Here is a 19586-nt window from a genome sequence, read left to right as displayed (position 1 = left end):
CATCTATTTATAGTGCAGTCAGCTGCTAAACACGGACCCGCTGCCACTCATTTAGTGGAGCACTTGGTCATGGTGGGCAGAGCACCAGGCTGCTAATTAATGGACAATCACTTGCTATTATGGAGCAAACATTTGGCCATGGTGGGAGACGCCCTAGGCTGCTGGAACAAATCCACGGGTTGGAACATATCTGTTACAAACACGGATAATATTACGTTAATATTTACTATTAACAAATAAATTTGGTCCAAAATTAATTAATTAATCGATCATTTGACCAAATCCAAATCCAAATTCAAATTCGAATCCGAATTCGAAATCGAAGTCGTAGCCGAGTGAGCGAGCGACGACGACGGCGCGAGGCTTGCCTTCTTCTTAACTCTATAAGAACTACAAGAAGAGCAATTGTGTATATACCCACTAAAATCATTTTCCTCTTCCAATATGAGACAATGTTTCAAGAGAGGGAAACTTAAAATTTTACTCAAAAATTTCATTTTTCCTCCATTTCCTATTCACCCTCTTTTTAAGACTTTTCCATCTTAAAATCCTCAACAATCCCCCGCATGAATGAGGAATGACTATATCACAGAAGTATGCATGAAAAACTTGTGCGATTTGCATGCAAGGATTAATTGCATCTGGATAAGTAGGTTTCCCTTTGAACGTTCCGTAGTGAACTTATGTCGGATATACTCGGTCAATCGGTAGATTTGATATCTTTGAACTGTCGAACTTTAGTGTATACCTAGACAACCATAAGTCACACAATCAACCCTTAACCGTTTTTGGTTCTCATTGTTGTGTTCGTTTCAGCCATGAACAACGCCTGGTTTTATAAGTGCGTAGAGAATTGGCCTTGCAAAATTCTCCTTGAAGCGGCTAACACTTCACACTTACATAGGTGATTCCTAATCGTGTCATCCCGTAGATACACTATTTGATATACCCCGTATCAAATTAGAAATCATTAAAAAGCCTTAATGCTTTATCCTTGTACTGAACATTGTCTCATCACGAGAATGAACCAAAATTTTTGTTGACAATGTTGAACCGTCATTAATGACTTTGTTTGATCTCCTTGAACCTAGATCTTGGGATCTCCAGTCTTCTAGGTAGAGTTACCGCCACAATGACTTGTTCTCGGTTATAGTCCCATTCCCCTCGATGACTTCTCAACTACCTCTCTAGTTAGGCTTTTTGTAAGTGGATCCGACACATTATCACTTGACTTTACATAGTCAATCGTGATAATTTCTCTAGAGAGTAGTTGCCTAACGGTTTTATGTCTTCGTCGTATATGACGAGATTTACCGTTATACAAAACGCTCCCAGCCCTTCCAATTGTCGCTTGGCTATCACAATGTATGCATATTAGTGCCAACGGTTTGGGCCAAAATGGAATATCTTCCAAGAAATTCCGGAGCCATTCAACTTCTTCACCGGCTTTATCTAAGGCTATAAACTCAGCCTCCATTGTAGAGCGGTCAATACAAGTTTGTTTGGACGACTTCCAAGATACCGCTCCTCCACCAATAGCGAATACATAACCACTTGTGGACTTTGAATTAGTTGAACCGGTGATCCAATTTGCATCACAATATCCTTCAATCACTGCAGGATATTTACTGTAGTGCAAATCAAAATTTTGGGTATGTTCTAAATATCCCAAAACTCCTTTCATTGTCATTCAATGAGATTGACCTGGATTGCTCGTGTAGCGACTCAGTTTACTTATAGCACAAGCTATATCTGGTCGTGTACAATTCATGATGTACATTAAGCATCCCAACACACGAGCATAATCCAATTGTGATATGCTTTGGTCTTTGTTCTTTGCTAATGCAAGATTCATGTCAATTGGTGTGACGACTCGGCCAGTCGTCTCATGAGTTACTGCTCCATTGCCCCCATTTCAGCTTATTTACGCTTCGTTATCCGTATTTTATGTGATCGAGTTGATTAGTTCGAGTTCGGAGAGGATTTGGTAAGAAATGAGACATTTAGTCTCTTTTAAGAAGGCTTAAGTTGGAAAAGTCAACCGGGTGTTGACATATGTGTTAGAGGGCTCGGAAGTGAGTTCCGATGATTCGGTTAGCTTCGGGAGGTGATTTGTGACTTAGGAGCGCGATCAGAATGAGTTTTGGAGTTGTAGAGAAAATTTAGGCTTGAATTGGCGAAATTGATATTTCGGCAAACTCCGGTTGATAGGCGAGATTTTGATATATGGGTCGGAATGGAATTCCGAGAGTTGCAGTAGCTTCATTGTGTCATTTGGGATGTGTGTGCAAAATTTCAGGTCATTCGGACAAGATTTGATAGACCTTTTGATCGAAATCATAATTTAAGAGTTCTTGGAGTTCTTAGGCTTGAATCCTATGTTAAATTGGTGATTTGAAGTTGTTGTGAGCGTTCCGAAGTTTTGAGCAAGCTTGAACGATGTCATGGGATGTGTTGGTACAATTAGTTTGAAGTTCCGGGAGTTCCGGGTAGGTTCCGGGATGTTTTAGGGCAAAAATCATAGTTGTAGCAGGTCTACAGGGGTTGCAGGCCCCGGAACTCACTCACGCGGTCCGCACAAAAATAAGTGCGCCCGCATTGAGTGTTGTGCGGACCATACAAAAATGGGCGCGGCCGCGGTAGGTGTCGCGCGGACCGCACGAAAGTGGCCGCGGCCGCGGTAAAGAACCCTCCCGCTGGTCCAACTTCGGAAGCTCATATCTTTTGATTTACAAGGAATGTTGAGGTGAGTTAAAAACGGAAGTTGTAGCCCTTCGTGTCTAGTTTCCGGAAAGGTAAAGATATCGCAATTTGGACATCTGTAGCAAAGGTTATGAGCAAAATACTAAAACTTGTCACTGTAGAGGAAGGCCTATGCAGCTGCGGTTGCGTTTGCGCGGACAGCACTGGCTTGCGCGGACCGCAGTCGTTTTGGTGCGGCCCGCGGTAGCTAAAATCTGAGGGGTACCTATAAATACGAGATTTTGGGTTTTATTTAATATTTTGACCTAGAGAGCTCGGATTTTGGCGATTTTTCAAAGATTTTTCAAGAAATTTATCGGGGTGAGTGATTTTAACTCAGATTTGGCTAGAATACATGAATCTATCACTGAATTCATCATTTAATTTATGATTTGGGGTGGAATTTGGGAAGAAAATTGTGAAACCTTTCAAGAATATAAAATGATGATTTGAAGGACCAAATGGTATCGGAATTGGATAATTTTGGTATGGTTAGACTCGTGAGGGTATGAGGACTCGGAAAATGCAAATTTTACCCGATTCCGAGACGTGGTCCCGGGGCTCAGGTTTTGCTAATTTCAGGATTTTTGATATTTTTCGAATATTTTCGCTTGGGCTTTGTTCCCTTAGCATATTGTGACGTATTCGTTCTGATTTTGGATTGATTCGACGCGCGTGGAGGCCAATTCGAGGGGCAAAGGTGTCGCGAGCTAGAGAATTAGCCAGTTCGAGGTGAGCAATGGCTGTAAATGATGTCCCGAGGCTTTGAAACCCCGGATTGCACATCGTAGTGCTATATTGAGACAAGATACGCACTGGATGATAAGCGTGGGGTCTTTCACTACTGGGGTTTGTGACTTGGTCCATCCCGATTGATGATTTTACCGAATATTTGACTGAAATTCAATTGTTATCATCATGATTTGGGCTGATTGCCATATTTGGGCTTCGTGCCAACTATTTGAACCCTTCGGGGATTTTTATCACTGTTTTCTCACTGCTTGACTTATTATTTGAACTCAGTCCTGTTGATATCTACTATTTTACAAACTCATCCACTTTTACTCAGATTTGAAACTTAAATGATATTTCTGCATCATGTTTTGGGCTAAGAACTAGTGTTTTACTAATGCCCAAGGGGCTTATGATGATTTCCGGACTGAGTGAGGCCGAGGGCCATATGTGAGAATATGTTGAGTGATATGAGGCCGATGGCCTGAGTTACTATTTATGCCACGCGGTGGCTTGAGTGATGTGAGGCCGAGGGCTTGAGATACTTTATATGCCACGCGGTGGCTTGAGTGATGTGAGGATATGTTGAGTGATGATGCCACGGGGTGGCTTTATATAGCGCTTGGGCCGTAAGGGGCCCCTCCGGAGTCTGCACACCAACAGTGAGCGCGGGTACCCATTGTTCTAAGTGATTGATGCTATGCCTGAGGGGCTGATATGAGTGATTGTGAGGTAGCCCGAGGGGCTGATACTATTCTGAGTGATTGATACTGAGCCCGAGGGGCTTATACTATGCTGAGCGATTGATACTTTGCCCGAGGGGCAAATTTCTACTTGTTATTTACCTGTTAAATTACCACTTTTACTTGTTTTAAAAGGAATATCATTTGATTTCTTCACTGATTTACTGCTTTAAGTGATTTTTACTGCTTGATATGGAATTGCTTTGTGTCTTTACATGTTTTCATACTTTCATCCATTGTTTATAGTTATTACTCACTGAGTCGGATTACTCACATTACTCTCTGCACCGTGTGTGCAGATTCAGGCATAGCAGAGTTCGCACCTAAGCGCTGATTCTGTCCAGGCTAGGCGGTGATTTGGAGTTCCGAGGTAGCTGTTGACGTCCGCAGCCCCTTGTCTCCCTTATCCTCTATCATTTATGTTTTCTTCAGACTGTTGTATCAGATTCCGTACTTTGTAGACCTATAGCAGATTTTATAGTAGCTCATGACTTGTGACACCCCGGTTTGGGCTGTGTCGGGATGGTTCCTACTGTTGTTAACGTTAAAATTCCGCAATTTATGAGTATTATATCATATGTTATTACTATATATGATGATTAACTGTTTAAAAGAGGTGTTCCGTTTTGGTCTGGCTAGCCTTGTCTTCACGAGAGGCACCATCACGACCGGGTTCGGGGATTGGGTCATGACAATTGGAGTCTTTGTAGCTTTAAAACCTAAGTGCTTGAAATTTTTGAAGTACTGTCTTAATATAATGAAATTGTGACAATGTCAGACCTTGAGGAGTCTTTTGGATCTTAATCCCCAGAATTAAATCCGCAACTCCCAAGTCCTTCATATCAAACTTGCTAGTTAGCATACGCTTAGTCGCATTTATGTTGGCAATGTCATTACTCATTATCAGCATATCATCCACATATAGGCAAATAATGACTATGTGATTTGGAACATTTTTAATGTACACACATTTATCACATTCATTTATCTTAAAACCATTTGATAACATTGTTTGGTCAAATTTCGCATGCTATTGTTTGGGGTGCTTGTTTTAGTCCATAGAGGGACTTAACAAGTCTACATACCTTCTATTCTTTACCTGGAACCACAAACCCTTCAAGTTGTTCCATGTAGATTTTTTCCTCCAATTATCCATTTAAGAAGGTTGTCTTTACGTCCATTTGATGAATTTCAAGATAATAAACTGCAGGTATAGCTACTAGCATCCGTATGGACGTAATTCTCGTAACTGGGGAGTATGTATCAAAGTAGTCAAGACCTTCTCGTTGTCTATACCCTTTGACAACAAGTCTTGCCTTAAATTTATCAATAGTGCCATCATCTTTCATTTTTCTCTTAAAAATCCATTTAGAACCCAAAGGTTTATTTCCAGGAGGAAGATCAACCAATTCCCATGTATGGTTGTTCAATATGGATTCTATTTCACTATTGACTGCCTCTTTCCAGAACAATGATTCCGAAGAAGACATAGCTTCTTTAAATGTTCGAGGCTCATTTTCCAATAAGAAAGTCACAAAATCTGGTCCAAACGAAGTAGACGTTCTTTGACGTTTACTACGTCTTGGATCCCCCTGATTAAATGTACTTTCTTTTGTTTCTTCCCGAGGTCATTTAGATCCTTTACCAATCGACTCGCATTCCTTTTTATACGGATATATATTTTCAAAGAACTCAACATTATCTGATTCTATAACCGTATTATTATGAATGTCGAGATTTTCTGATTTATGAACCAGAAATCGATATGCTTTACTATTGGTCGCACATCCTGTAAAAACACAATCAACTATTTTTGGTCCTATTTTTACCCTTTTGGGTTTAGGAACTTGCACTTTTGCCAAACACCCCCACACTTTCAAATAATTCAAGTTGGGCTTCCTTCCTTTCCATTTTTCATATGGAATGGATTGTGTTTTGCTATGGGGTACTCGATTTAGTATCCGGTTAGTCGTAAGAACGGATTCCCCCCACAAGTTCGGTGGCAAACCAGAACTTATCAACAATGCGTTCATCATCTCCTTTAATGAACGATTCATTCTTTTCACAATCCTATTAGATTGGGGCGTGTAAGGGGCTGTTGTTTGATGAATAATTTCATATTCTAGACATATTTCTCCAAAATTTGATTCATATTTACCACCCCTATCACTTCTTATCATTTTGACTTTCTTGTTAAGTTGTGTTTCAACTTCATTTTTTTATTGTCTGAATGCGTCTATTGCTTCATCTTTACTATTAAGTAAGTAAACATAGCAATATCGAGTACTGTCGTCAATAAAAGTTATGAAATACTTCTTTCCACCACGAGATGGTATTGACTTCATGTCACAAATATCTGTGTCAATTAAGTCTAAAGGATTTGAATTCCTTTCAACCGACTTATAAGGATGTTTAACATACTTATATTCCACACATATTTGACATTTTGATTTTTCGTATTCAAATTTAGGCAATACTTCCAAGTTGATCATTTTTCGCATGGTTTTATAATTGACATGACCCAAACGTACATGCCATAAATTATTTGACTCAAGTAAGTAAGAAGAAGCTGAAGTTTTATTATTAGTTTCGACAACTATTACATTCATCTTGAAAAGGCCCTCAGTAAGGTAACCTTTTCCTACAAACATTTCATTCTTACTTATCACCACCTTGTCGGATACAAAAATGCACTTGAAACCGTGTTTTACAAGAAGTCCAGTAGAGACTAAGTTCTTCCTAATTTCGGGAACATGAAGGACGTTGTTCAAAGTCATGACCTTGCCAGAAGTCATCTTGAGAAATATCTTCCCATATCCTTCAATTTTTGTTGTAGTAGCATTTCCCATAGAAAACGTCTCTTTGGGTCCAGCAGAAGCATATGTAGAAAATGCTTCCCTCACAGCACAAACATAGCGAGTGGCTCCAGAATCAATTCACCACTCCTTAGGATTTCCTACCAGGTTGCATTCAGAGAGCATAGCACACAAGTCATCAATATCTTCGTGCTTTTCAACCATGTTTGCTTGATGCTTCTTCTTGTCTTTCTTTGGAGCACAACACTCTACAGATATGTGTCCAACTTTTCCATAGTTGTAGCAATTTCCATTGAACTGCTTCTTGCTTGGGTTATTTCTTGGCCCAGAAGCTTGCTTCCTTTTTCTCTTAATTTGAGAAGTTGCCTCAAAAATATTTGCTCCCATTATTGTTGAGTTTCCACGGCCTTTTTTCAGCTGTTTTGTTGTCCTCTTTGATTCTCAACCGAACAATGAGATCTTCAAGGGACATCTCCTTTCGTTTGTGTTTCAAGTAGTTCTTGAAATCCTTCCACAAAGGAGGCAGCTTCTCAATAATTGCTGCAACTTGGAATGCTTCATTGATGACAAGACCTTCAATGAAAATTCTGTTAGTAAAAATACTAAAATTTTTACTTTCAACATCAGTATTCATTTTATATATACCTTCAGTAAGTAGATCATGAATAATCACGTACAATGCTTGGACTTGGGTAATAAAAGACCTGCTATCTACCATTTTGTAGGCCAAAAAATTTGCGGCAACGAATTTCTTCATCCCGGCATCTTCAGTTTTGTATTTTCTTTCAAGCGCAGTCCACAGTTCTTTTGACGTCTCCACATTACTGTAGACGTTATACAGATTATCCTCCAGTCCGCTAAGAATATAATTCTTGCACAAAAAGTCAGAATGCTTCCACGCCTCAATCATGAGAAAGCGTTCATTCTCTGGAGTTTCATCGGGCAGATCAGGAACATCTTCTTTTATGAACTTCTGTAGACATAACGTAGTCAAGTAGAAGAACATCTTCTGCTGCCAGCACTTGAAATCAATCCCGGAAAATTTTTTCGGTTTTTCTGCCGGTGCCAACGTCGGTGTTCGGCTTGTCATTGCGTTGGCAGTCATCATCGGAACAGCTCGGTTTTCATTGTCATTTGCCATTTTTTCTGTGAAAGAATGACACAAACAAAACATTTAATAAACGTTTAAACTTGGAATAAAAAAATCACGTAGATTTTTAATCTCCAACAAACCGCCACGAAGGCTTTAATCTCCAAAACGGGAGTAGACGAAACCACAAAGGTTTAGTCTTCAGAACTGTAAGTTCTCCAATAAAACGCCACGAAGGCTTCACTCTCCAAAAACGGGAGTAGACAAAACCACAAAGGTTTTAGTCTCCAGAGCAGTAAGTATACCACAAATACAGAAAAAAAATTAAATTCCTTAAGCTTGTTGGTTGCTATCTTCTTACTTGCTGTATTTGTAAATAATAATTCTGGAGAAAAGAACGTTAGCGTATAAATATAAATATAAATAAAATAGTAATTAATTAGAGCCCACTGAATTCACAGTTTTTCCTTAAGGAATTTAATCCCCTCCTAGTACCCAAGGTTATGGATTATTTCCTCCCAGGATAGAACGAATTATACACTGGTGTAGCGATACTTCAAACCCCAGTGTTTCAGCGAACACAAAGTTCGCCAGCAAATCGCACTTACGGTTACTTTGTTTGTAGTTTAAAACGATGTAGAACAAAGGAGGAGAACTCAGAAGTCGAATGAAAATTCTGAGAGGAAGGACTGTAATGTATAGTCAAACTTTGAGTGTAAACTAAAGAGGAAATCAGTAGCTTCACTTTCGATTTCTGTCTGTGTGTCTTCAACAAGCTGCTTGCACCATCTATTTATAGTGCAGTCAGCTGCTAAACACAGACCCACTGCCACTTATTTAGTGGAGCACTTGGCCATGGTGGGCAGAGCACCAGGCTGCTAATTAATGGAGCAATCACTTGCTATTATGGAGCAAACATTTGGCCATGGTGGGAGACGCACTAGGCTACTGGAACAAATCCACGGATTGGAACATATCTGTTACAAACATGGATAATATTACGTTAATATTTACTATTAACAAATAAATTTGGTCCAAAAAATTAATCAATCAATCATTTGACCGAATCCGAAGCCGAAGCCGAGCGAGCGACGACGACGACGGTGCGAGGCTTGCCTTCTTCTTAACTCTTTAAGAGCTACAAGAAGAGAAATTATATATATACCCACCAAAATCATTTTCCTCTTCCAATATGGGGAAATGTTTCAAGAGAGGAAAACTTAAAATTTTACTCAAAAATTTTATTTTCACTCCATTTCCCATTCACCCTCTTTTAAAGATTTTTCCATCTTAAAATCCTCAACATAAAGTTTGTTTATTGTGTACCTTTAGTTTGCATGTGCATGGCTATTTATAATGGTGAGATAGGAAATTAAAGGATAAGAAAATTTGTGATAGTTTAAAGGAACTATGTTGTAAGTGTAAGCAATGTCTGGGCGATAATTGGTCAGGTAGAAAAGAGTCCCAACAAGTCTCCTTGCAAGTAGATGGGTCATCCAATAGCTCTCCTGCATCTGAGGCTAATTTTAGATCTTATTCCGGTTTGCATGCAGAAAGACCAGCTTTTGACAATAAATCCAATGAATACTTGCACTGGGTTCCAAAACTCTTTGCGACCTCATCACTTTAATCTCCAGAAGAGACTTTGAGTCTCCTAAATCTTTCATATCAAACTGGGTTCTTAATCTTCTCTTAAGCTCATTTATCGAAGCTAAGTCATTACTAGAGAAAGCAATGTCATCCACATAAAGCAGAAGAAGGACAATACCTGTTTAAAAAAAAAATTGGAGTTTAGATAGTGGGAAAAGCAGTAGCATTTGGCAAGTATTTTCCCGACAAATTCATAATGAGTGAATCCACATTTAGAAAGTAGATTTGGTGGAAGTCAATCTCAGTACCAATGGTCGTTACTTTAGGGTCAGTAATTTATATAATTAACTATGGTGGTTACAGCATCGTTTAGTCTACAAGAGAGGAATTAGAATATTGTTCTACGAACAAACATTAGAAATTATATACTACTACTAACTTATTTCAAATTACGCAGTCAAACATTATTCTTTAAAATATTTCTGTGGGTAAAGGTTATAATCCAGTGAAAGCATATTGAGGCAGGAAAAAGTTATTTGGAGACAGCTTGTTCCAACATGTGAAGAAAATCAATTGAATAATCTGGATTTGTGAGTGTTTTTAGGTCCCTTGTTAGTTTAATAAATACGGGGCAAGAACAACATTAGCATATATGTCAATAACGTAGCGAAAGAATTGTTGAATTCACTATCGAAATAATTGCTCCAAATCGAATTTTGAATCACTAAAGTTAATCTTCCACCAATTAGATGCCCTAATTTATATGTGCTTTTCGTGTAGAAGGATTAATCAGAGAAAATTCTTATACTTGAAAGTTCTGTGTTTTCTCCTTAACATAAATAGGCAGAGTAATAGCGGTTAAGGAAGATAACCCACCACTCCCCCCCTTTTTGCACGTCCAGTTTAGTGGAGTTTGTGGTCTAGTGGTAACTTTCCTTAAACTCTCTCACTTATCTCTCCTAACCGGGTCGGGTCAGCCCACATGGAGCGACCCACAACCCATAATCCAACATCTCCCACTTCGCTCATAGTGGGTTAGATCGATATCTTTGACACACAGTTCATACTGGCAAATAGTTGGTGCAACCTGCGAGCACAAAGAGCTGTAACATTCCAAAACCAATTAAAGGTTGTACTAAAGCTCTATGTAGAAATCATATATGGAAAGGATGCATAGCATGAGCTGTAACATACCCTTAATAGGATGTTGGAAAATTGAAATTAACTTAGAATCACCATTAGAACTTACCTTGGGTGGTGAAGGGACCCTTGAGGAGTTAGGTTTTTGAGAGCTCCCCTCTCTAGATCAAGTTTTTATGTTTTGGGGCTATGGGGGACGAAGTAGGGCTTTATAAAGACCCGCATGAGTGCGCCCGTGCACCTGAAGGCCTGGCCGTGCTACTGACCGCGCAAAATGGCAGTAACACTGCCTCAAAAGAAGCGCAGCCGCGCTCGGGGCGCGCATATCGCATATTGTTCTGTAAAACACGCATAACGTTTTGCACAAAGATCCGTTCGGGATCCATAATATATCGTTGGAAAGCTATTTCAAAGGTCTACAATTTAATGCTTTGAGTTTTCCCAAATTCCTTACATGTTTACTAAACCTTGCTGGAAGACAGACCTTTTGCAAACTTAGTCGATTGTCGAATCTTATGCACCTCACTTTCCATCTTGATCCTCACTATTTTCACCAATAATCATCCCTCAAGGACTTCATATGTCTAAAATATCAAATTAATACCCATTTAACATATCCACGCCTAGTCCGAATGTACGAGGTGTTACATTATCTCCCCCTTGGGATCATTCGTCCTCGAATGATTGTCCTGACTGTAACTTCCGCTAACTCCGAACCTTAAACGGGTCTGGTGGAAACATGAACTTTCATCAACACTTGCATACTAACTGAATGAATACATGATTACTGAAATGTTGAGATACTGAACTGAATGACTACTGCATTGAGTGAATATTGGTCTTCCATGGATACGTGAATACTGAACTAACATGGATATCTGAATATTGAACTGGCACGAATAATTGAGTATTTAACTAACATCAATATCTGAGTACTAAGTTGGCATGGATATCTAAGTATTGGACTAACATGAGTAGCTGAGTATTGAACTGACATGAGTATCTGAGTACTGAACTGACATGAGTATCTGAGTACTGAACTGACATGAGTATCTAAGTACTGAAAACTTGAATATTATAACATGACACGTGAAATACTGGCTGTACCACCACTAATTCTGGTGGAAACTACCACTCATAAACTAATTGACCTATCCTTCACAAGATTCTATATGGCCCAATATAGTAGGGACTATGCTTCCCCTTCTTCCCAAATCTCATAACGCCTTGCATAAGCGAAACTTTCAGAAACACCCAATCATCAACTTGAAACTCTAGGTCTCTATGCCGCACGCTCGAATGGGACTTTTGGCGGCTCTGAGTTTTCTTCAAACGCTCTTGAATTAACTTAACTTTCTCTATAGTCTGATAGACCAAATCGGGTCCTAACAACGCCACTTCTCCAACTTCGAACCAACCAATTGGTGATCTACACATTCGCCCATACAGAGCTTCATACGGTGCCATCTTGATACTAGAATGGTAGGTTATTATTATCAAGGTCAATAAGAGGTATGTGATCATCCCAATTACTTTTAACATCAAGGACATATCCTCAACTATTTGAACAATGCGCTCTGCCTGGTCATCTTTTTGAGGATGAAAAATGTGTGCCTAATCATTTATGAAAGAACTTCTAAAAGTTCATTTTAAACTGAGCACCACAATTCGAAATGACGGACAATGGAGTCCCATACATCAGACGATTTCCTGAATGTACAACTTGGTATAATCTTCTACTAAATCTGTAGTTTTTACTAGCAAGAAGCGTGCTGACTTGGTAAGCCGATTTACAATCATCCAATCAAATCATGCTTTCAAGATGAGCAAGATAATCCTGTTATAAACTCCATATTTACCATCTCCACTCAAAATATTTGTATTCTGTGATAAAACACTAGGCTTTTTACTGCTCGATTTTCACTTGCTGACAATTCAAATAATTGGCCGCAAAGTCTACGACGTTATTTTTCATATCGTTCAACTCCTTGGTCATGATGCATATTTGGGGAACCTGGATGGAAAGAATACCTGAAATTATGGGCTTATAACATAATATTCCCTCTTTAAGTCTATCTATGTCTGGAACACACAATCTGTCTTGGTACCTCAAAGTACCATCATCTCCCCTTATTCAAAAGCCATCATCTTATACTTGTGAATCTCCTCTTTCAACTGTAACACATAGGGATCATCAAATTGTTTCTCCTTCTCTTCGGCTACTAAGGGGAACAAGTCCTATTATAGACAACAACTCCGTCATCTTCGGAGTCCGAAGTCGAACTCCTATCTTGGCTGGTGAACTTCTTTTACTAGAGTTATCTTATCTACCTCAATTATGAGTTATACTTCCCATATTTTATCTTCTTAAACACTTCCTGAAAACACTTATAGTATTATTGTGAGCTAAGTATTTGATCAGTAGTCCGAAGACTAGAGTTTCGTGCAACAGAACTGCCCTCGTGATACATAACTAGGCATGATTTTATAGCTTTTCTGTGACCACTTTATTATCAATAACTAAGCTTGGTGATCATTCTACTCACTTTGTGTTTCTTACACATGCTAGACATAATCCCTTTGGTAATTATACAAATTTTCCCTCATTATCGAACTGATTTTTCTTTTTCATATCCCATGCTAACTATTCGGGTTTCAAATCTCTAATTGGACTTACTGAAAATTTTCACATTACCTCTTAGACCAAAGGTCTTATACTTGCGAATCCTTCTCTTTTTGTTGGGATCCAAATAACTTTCCTTATTTTCTGCAATTCTTTGCACTGTATGTCAATAACGACTCATCTTCCAACTTACTTCTAAGCTAGGAAAAACTAAATTATTCACATAACGGAAAGCTAATGTATTCACAACTATCATACACAATCTTAATAATTTAACTCTGCTCTCACTATCACTCTTGGGAAGACTCATTTTCGATAATTCTTAAAGGCTATTATTCTGTAGTTGGCTCTCTTACTGCCTAGCTGATTATTTTTCCCACTATCGCTGTACTTCGGGTATAACTTAAACTCTTTCGGTTCTAACACGTGTTTGGTATTTCAAGATGTCATCCACTCACTAGAGTTAACTTGGCTATGTGAATCAAATTGTACCTCTACTAGCTCTGCTGAAATTGCTAATTTGTTGTATCTACTCAAAACTTACTTATATCCTTTTACTAACCACCTGCTAGCATCATATTTTCTTCTCCTGCTTAGAATAACTAAAATGAAGCATAAGGTTACTCCTAACTTCCCTCATCATCTGACCATATTCTTTTGCCGGACACTATTATTCTTTTTGAACTATGTACATGGATCACACTTAGGGAAATTTCATCTTTCATAAACAAAATTGGAATATCTAACCTCCTACTTTCTATATACTTCAAAATCATATCAGATTATAAACATTCGGGGTAAATACTTAGTCAAATAACTTAAGGGGAATTGTCATATCCTTGTATCTCAAAATAATAGATGCTTCTTATAGCAACTTACTAATGTGGTACTTTTTAGTTCTAATACGAATAAATCTAAACAACTTAAAATTATTCCTTGAAATTCACTATTGACTGCTCTTGGTTCTCACTACATACATATTATCTTCTAGTCATTTGCATGAATTTTACGAAATCACATCTTTGGTAGTAACAAATGTTTTTGACTCCTAGGTATTTTACCCTTAGGCCCTTTTCTGTCCAAAACTATAGTGACTAATGTTAGGGTCTGACATCTGAACTATCATCATCCAACTTGTGGCTCCATTTCCAAGAATTAAAAATGAATTTGTTTCATGAGGTAAATTACATATGAATACACTACCATACACGAACTTCTCCTTCAAAGTATATCATTATCTAATAAATCACTTCTTGCGCTATCCGGTGAGTCTTCGGTCTTAATCCAGACCTAAAATATGCGAAGGTTTCTCTATAATCATTGATACTTATATTTTCTTTGAGAACCTATATGCATCACTGTATACTCACCAGTCACCAGAATTTTAATACACTAAAAATTAGAGATCTGGTAACTGAATAACTGATAATTGGCATACCGAATAACCATACACTTGCTAGCTGAAAGGCCACTAACTAGTAACTGCTTTTGTACTTTTTGATAAAGTTGTGCTCTAATTTGTACTACTATCCATTGCATCCCATTTCCATCATACTCTCAAGTCTCATTTGTTACTAACTTGTACTCCATAATTATATCCCAATGGAAAATCATCCTCTCTAGAACCTCGGGTTTTTCTTGCCCGTCGCTTGGGCATTCAATACGTCAGGAATTCGATAGAAAGAGAAGGTTACCTATTACTCTAAGCTTCATGGCACGATCTAGAGCAGAAAGAAATAAGACAATCCTAGATGTCTTGGTAGTTAAGCGTTTATATGAGTGACCGGCACACACATATAAAGGAAACTCCACTGGACACGGCTTCATAGACTCCCTAAGACTCTTGAACCTAGTGCTCTGATACCAAGCTTTGTCACGCCTCGAACCTGGGCCTGGACGTAACACAACACTCGGTGCCTGACTACATGTGACCGAGCGAACCATCTGGCTCGCTGAATCAAATGTGATATTATAACATACTAAATGCTAAAGATAAACTAACACATGTTGATATGTTGAAATTCTGAATGATAAAAATTAAAGTGCGGAAATACTAATACAATTTTGAAACATATTTGTAGTCAACATAGCTTAATGTGAAAAGCCTGCGACTCTGTCTAGCTGTTACTCTAGTCTATGAAGCCTCTAATGAAGTACTGAAAACATTGACTATCTGAAAATACTGAAGACTGTAAGGTAATGATAATGCCCCGAAAGAACTGGGGATCACCAAGTAGCTAGTACGAGAATCCTAGCGCTCTGAATCATCAACTTGTAAATCATTACCTGCATCGTGAGATGTAGGCCCCAGGAAAAAGGGACGTCAGTACATTTGAATTGCACTGGTATATAAAGCAATTGAAAGAAAGAATTATAAATGCTGAAACTGAAACCAAGCTGATAACTGAGAATTTATAATTGATAACTGAAGTGATAACTATTGAAACTGAAACTGAAATGATAACTGATAACTGGTAACTAAACTGATAACTGAAATGACAACTGATAACCGAAATGATAGTTGATAACTGAACTGAACAAAGGAAGTAAGTATATGAACACTCCCTCTTCTGAATGATGAACAACTTGTTTATCTGAATAAATAAACTACGGCCTTAGGCCCAATATATATATATATATATAAAGAACTGCGGCCTCGGGCCCAAGTATACGTATACATAACTGCGGCCTCAGGCCCAAAGATGCATAAAGCATAAACTGCGGCCTCAGGCCCACATACAGGTGTTCAACATTCAGGAACTGAGAATCACACTGCAATACATGATAGTGAAATACTGAATTACACTGAGTTACATGGTACTGGAATACTGGATCACCCTGAGTTACATAATACTGGAATACTGAATAGGACTAGACTGAGACATGTATTCTTAAAGTGATTATGAACACTGAAACTTCAACTGTTTATGGCATACTGAGTAAGCTATATTAAGACTTGGGGGCATCAAACCCAAGTCTATATTGAATACGCATTGAGCTCACAACGTTTAGAATGAAAGTGGTGAATGAGTTATGAAGCTAGAGAACAGAAGTTCTATAACTATTCAAGGAACTAGGCTTAACTATATTTCTGAGGCAATTGGTAACATCGTAAAAGAAACGTAGTGTAGGGAGAATCATTAAAATTTCCAAACATAGAGAGTTAGCCTCACATACCTTAACTTCCTGCTCTTGAGCGTAATACAACATTCGCCAACCCTTTCAACTTTAATCTATATCAATACAAGTCAAAGGGATTCCATATTAGCATAAATTCTCATGTTTTAGTCACTTAAACATTTCCTCCAACACTTGGTGACATCAAGCTTCATAGTCCTTATTAATGGCGTTTCTATACCCAACAAGCCATTCTCTTTATCCTAGATAAATTCTAAAGTCTCAAATTGTTATAATCAACATATTCTTTATCACCCATAAGGTAAACAACACCCTTAACCAATAATCAACAATCAACACCCCAAACCTATAATCGTTCATGCTTTTCTATCAAATCCATCAACTCATATCTCATGAACTAGAGTCTATAATCATTAATCCAATAGTATAATCAATTAGAGGTTGAAGACATTACTTTTTTGAAGTTCAATCCTCTTGAATTCGAGTTCTAAGGTTTCATCTCTCAACAATAATGTCCCAATTGAATATCTAATGATATGGAGGATTTACCCATGTTAATAGGATATTGGAAAATTGAAATTAATTTAGAATCACCATTAGAACTTACCTTGGGTGGTGGAGGGACCCTTGAGGAGTTAGGTTTTTGAAAGCTCCCCTCTCTAGAGCAAGTTTTTATATTTTGGGGATGTGGGGGATGAAATAGGGCTTTAAAACGACCCCCCATGAGCGCTCCCGCGCACCTGAAGGCCTGACCGCGCTACTGACTGCACAAAATGGTAGTAACACTGCCTCAAAAGAAGCGCGGGCATGCTCGGGGCGCGCATATCACATATTGTTCTGTAAAACGTGCATAATGTTTTGCATAGAGATCCGTTCGGGCTTCATAATATATCGTTGGAAAGATATTTCAAAGGTCTACAACTTTAATGCTATGAGTTATCCCAAATTTATTACACATTTTCACCAAACCTTGATGAAAGATAGACCTTCTGCAAACTTAGTCGATTTTGTCGAATCTTATGCAGCTCACTTTCCATCTTGATTCTAAAACAACTATTTTCACCAATAATCATCACTCAAGGACTTCATATGTCTAAAATATCAAATTAACACCCATTTAATATATCCACGCCTAGTTCGAATGTACGGGGTGTTACAACACAATTTTGGGTAAGGGAAAAATTTGAGCCCAGAATGATTGCACAACAGTTAGTATACTTTTGATTAGATGTAATCTCCCTGCATATGACAGAAATTTGGTAGTCCAACTGGTTAACCTTCCTATCATCTTGTCTATCAAAGGTATCAAAGGTTGGCATTGCCCAACTGTAAGCTTTTTAGTGCTTAAAGGGACTCCAAGGTACCTAAAGGGTAAGGAACCAATAGAGAATCCAAGGCTTGGATGATTTCATGTTGGGTTTCTAGTGATACTTCTCCAAAGTAAATGCTGCTTTTAGATTGATTTGCAATGTGTCTGAATACCTCAGAGAATTGTTGAAAGCATCTATATAGAATATTTACTGAAATTACATCACCTCTACAAAAAATAAGCAAGTCATCTGCAAAGCTTAGTTGCACTATGTGTAGCCTTTCACATCTAGGGTTAAAGTTAAAATCTGGCTTCTCCTTCAAGATTTTCAATAATCTAGTCAAGTACTCTTACAAATAGATATGGGGACATTGGATCTACTTGTCTCACTTCTCTCTTGGCTGCAAATTGAAGGGGGGGGGGGGTAGGACTTCCATTAATGATTATAGAATATGATACTATTTTTACACATCCCATGATCTATCTACAAACTTCTCGGGGAACCCCAGTCCTGTTAGCATATGTTCAAGAAATACCCATTCTATAGAGTCATATGCCTTTTACATGTCTATTTTCAACATGCATCTGGGTGATACTCCTTTCTTGCCATATCCTTTAACCAATTCATGACTGAGCAGCACATTGTCAGCCAACATTCTACCAGGCACAAAAATAGCCTGGCTATGATCAACTATAATCTCCATCACAAGTTGCAATCTACTAGTAATCATTTTTTACACAATTTTGTACAGAGTAGTGCAACAGGAAATGGGCTTGTATTCTTTAATTGAGGAAGGGTTTTTCACTTTCCAGATCAAGGTAACCGAGGTAGTATTTATAGGCTGGTACATAGTACCAGTTTCAAAATAGTCCAAAACTGCCTTAGTTACATCATCTCCTATAGTAGGCCATGCCTTCTTAAAAAAGTATGAGTTAAATCCATCTCCTCCAGTTTCCTTCATGTCATCTATTCCTTTCAGGGCTTGCAATACATATTCCTTAGTGAATGGTTTTATGAGCTGGAGTTGTTGCCTCCTGTTAAGTCTGGTTCCATGTTGTAGAATACCAGGGTGTATTGCTGACATATTTTTAGAAGTTGAACCCAACAATTGTTTATAGAAGCCCATTATTTCCTTCTGAACCTCCTCAGTATTGTTGATCATTTCTCCATTCTTTGCTATTAGCATTCTGATTTAATTCTGCGCTTTCCTCCCTTTCATACTGGCAAAGAAATATGCAGTTTGAATCCCCTAATTTGATGTTCTGCACCCTTGATTTCTACTTATATATGCTTTCTTCAATGAGGCTCCATTTTTCAAGTTGCACTTTGAGACTTTTTTCCTTGTCAAATTGCTCTGTACTCCCATTAGTATCCCTCATTTGGCTCTGCAGGTCTTTCAGTTCAACTCTGAGCTTGTGTATCATCTTAGTAACATTTGTTCTATCATTTTGCTTTATTGCTTTCCTGATTGCCCATATACTAGCTATCTTCCCATCAGTCGGGGCCCAATTCTCCTATACTATATTTATAAAGTCTAGATGTTCAGCTAAGTAGTTAAGGAACTTGAATGGCTTTTTCCTAGTTTCAAGTGATGCTTCTATTTGTATGCTCAATGAAGAATGGTCTGAGAAATGGGGGTTCATTATCTGAACCTGTAGTGGA

Source organism: Nicotiana sylvestris, chromosome 2 (assembly GCF_000393655.2).
Source record: "Nicotiana sylvestris chromosome 2, ASM39365v2, whole genome shotgun sequence".
NCBI lineage: Eukaryota > Viridiplantae > Streptophyta > Magnoliopsida > Solanales > Solanaceae > Nicotiana > Nicotiana sylvestris.
Note: the sequence above shows the minus strand (reverse complement) of the source record.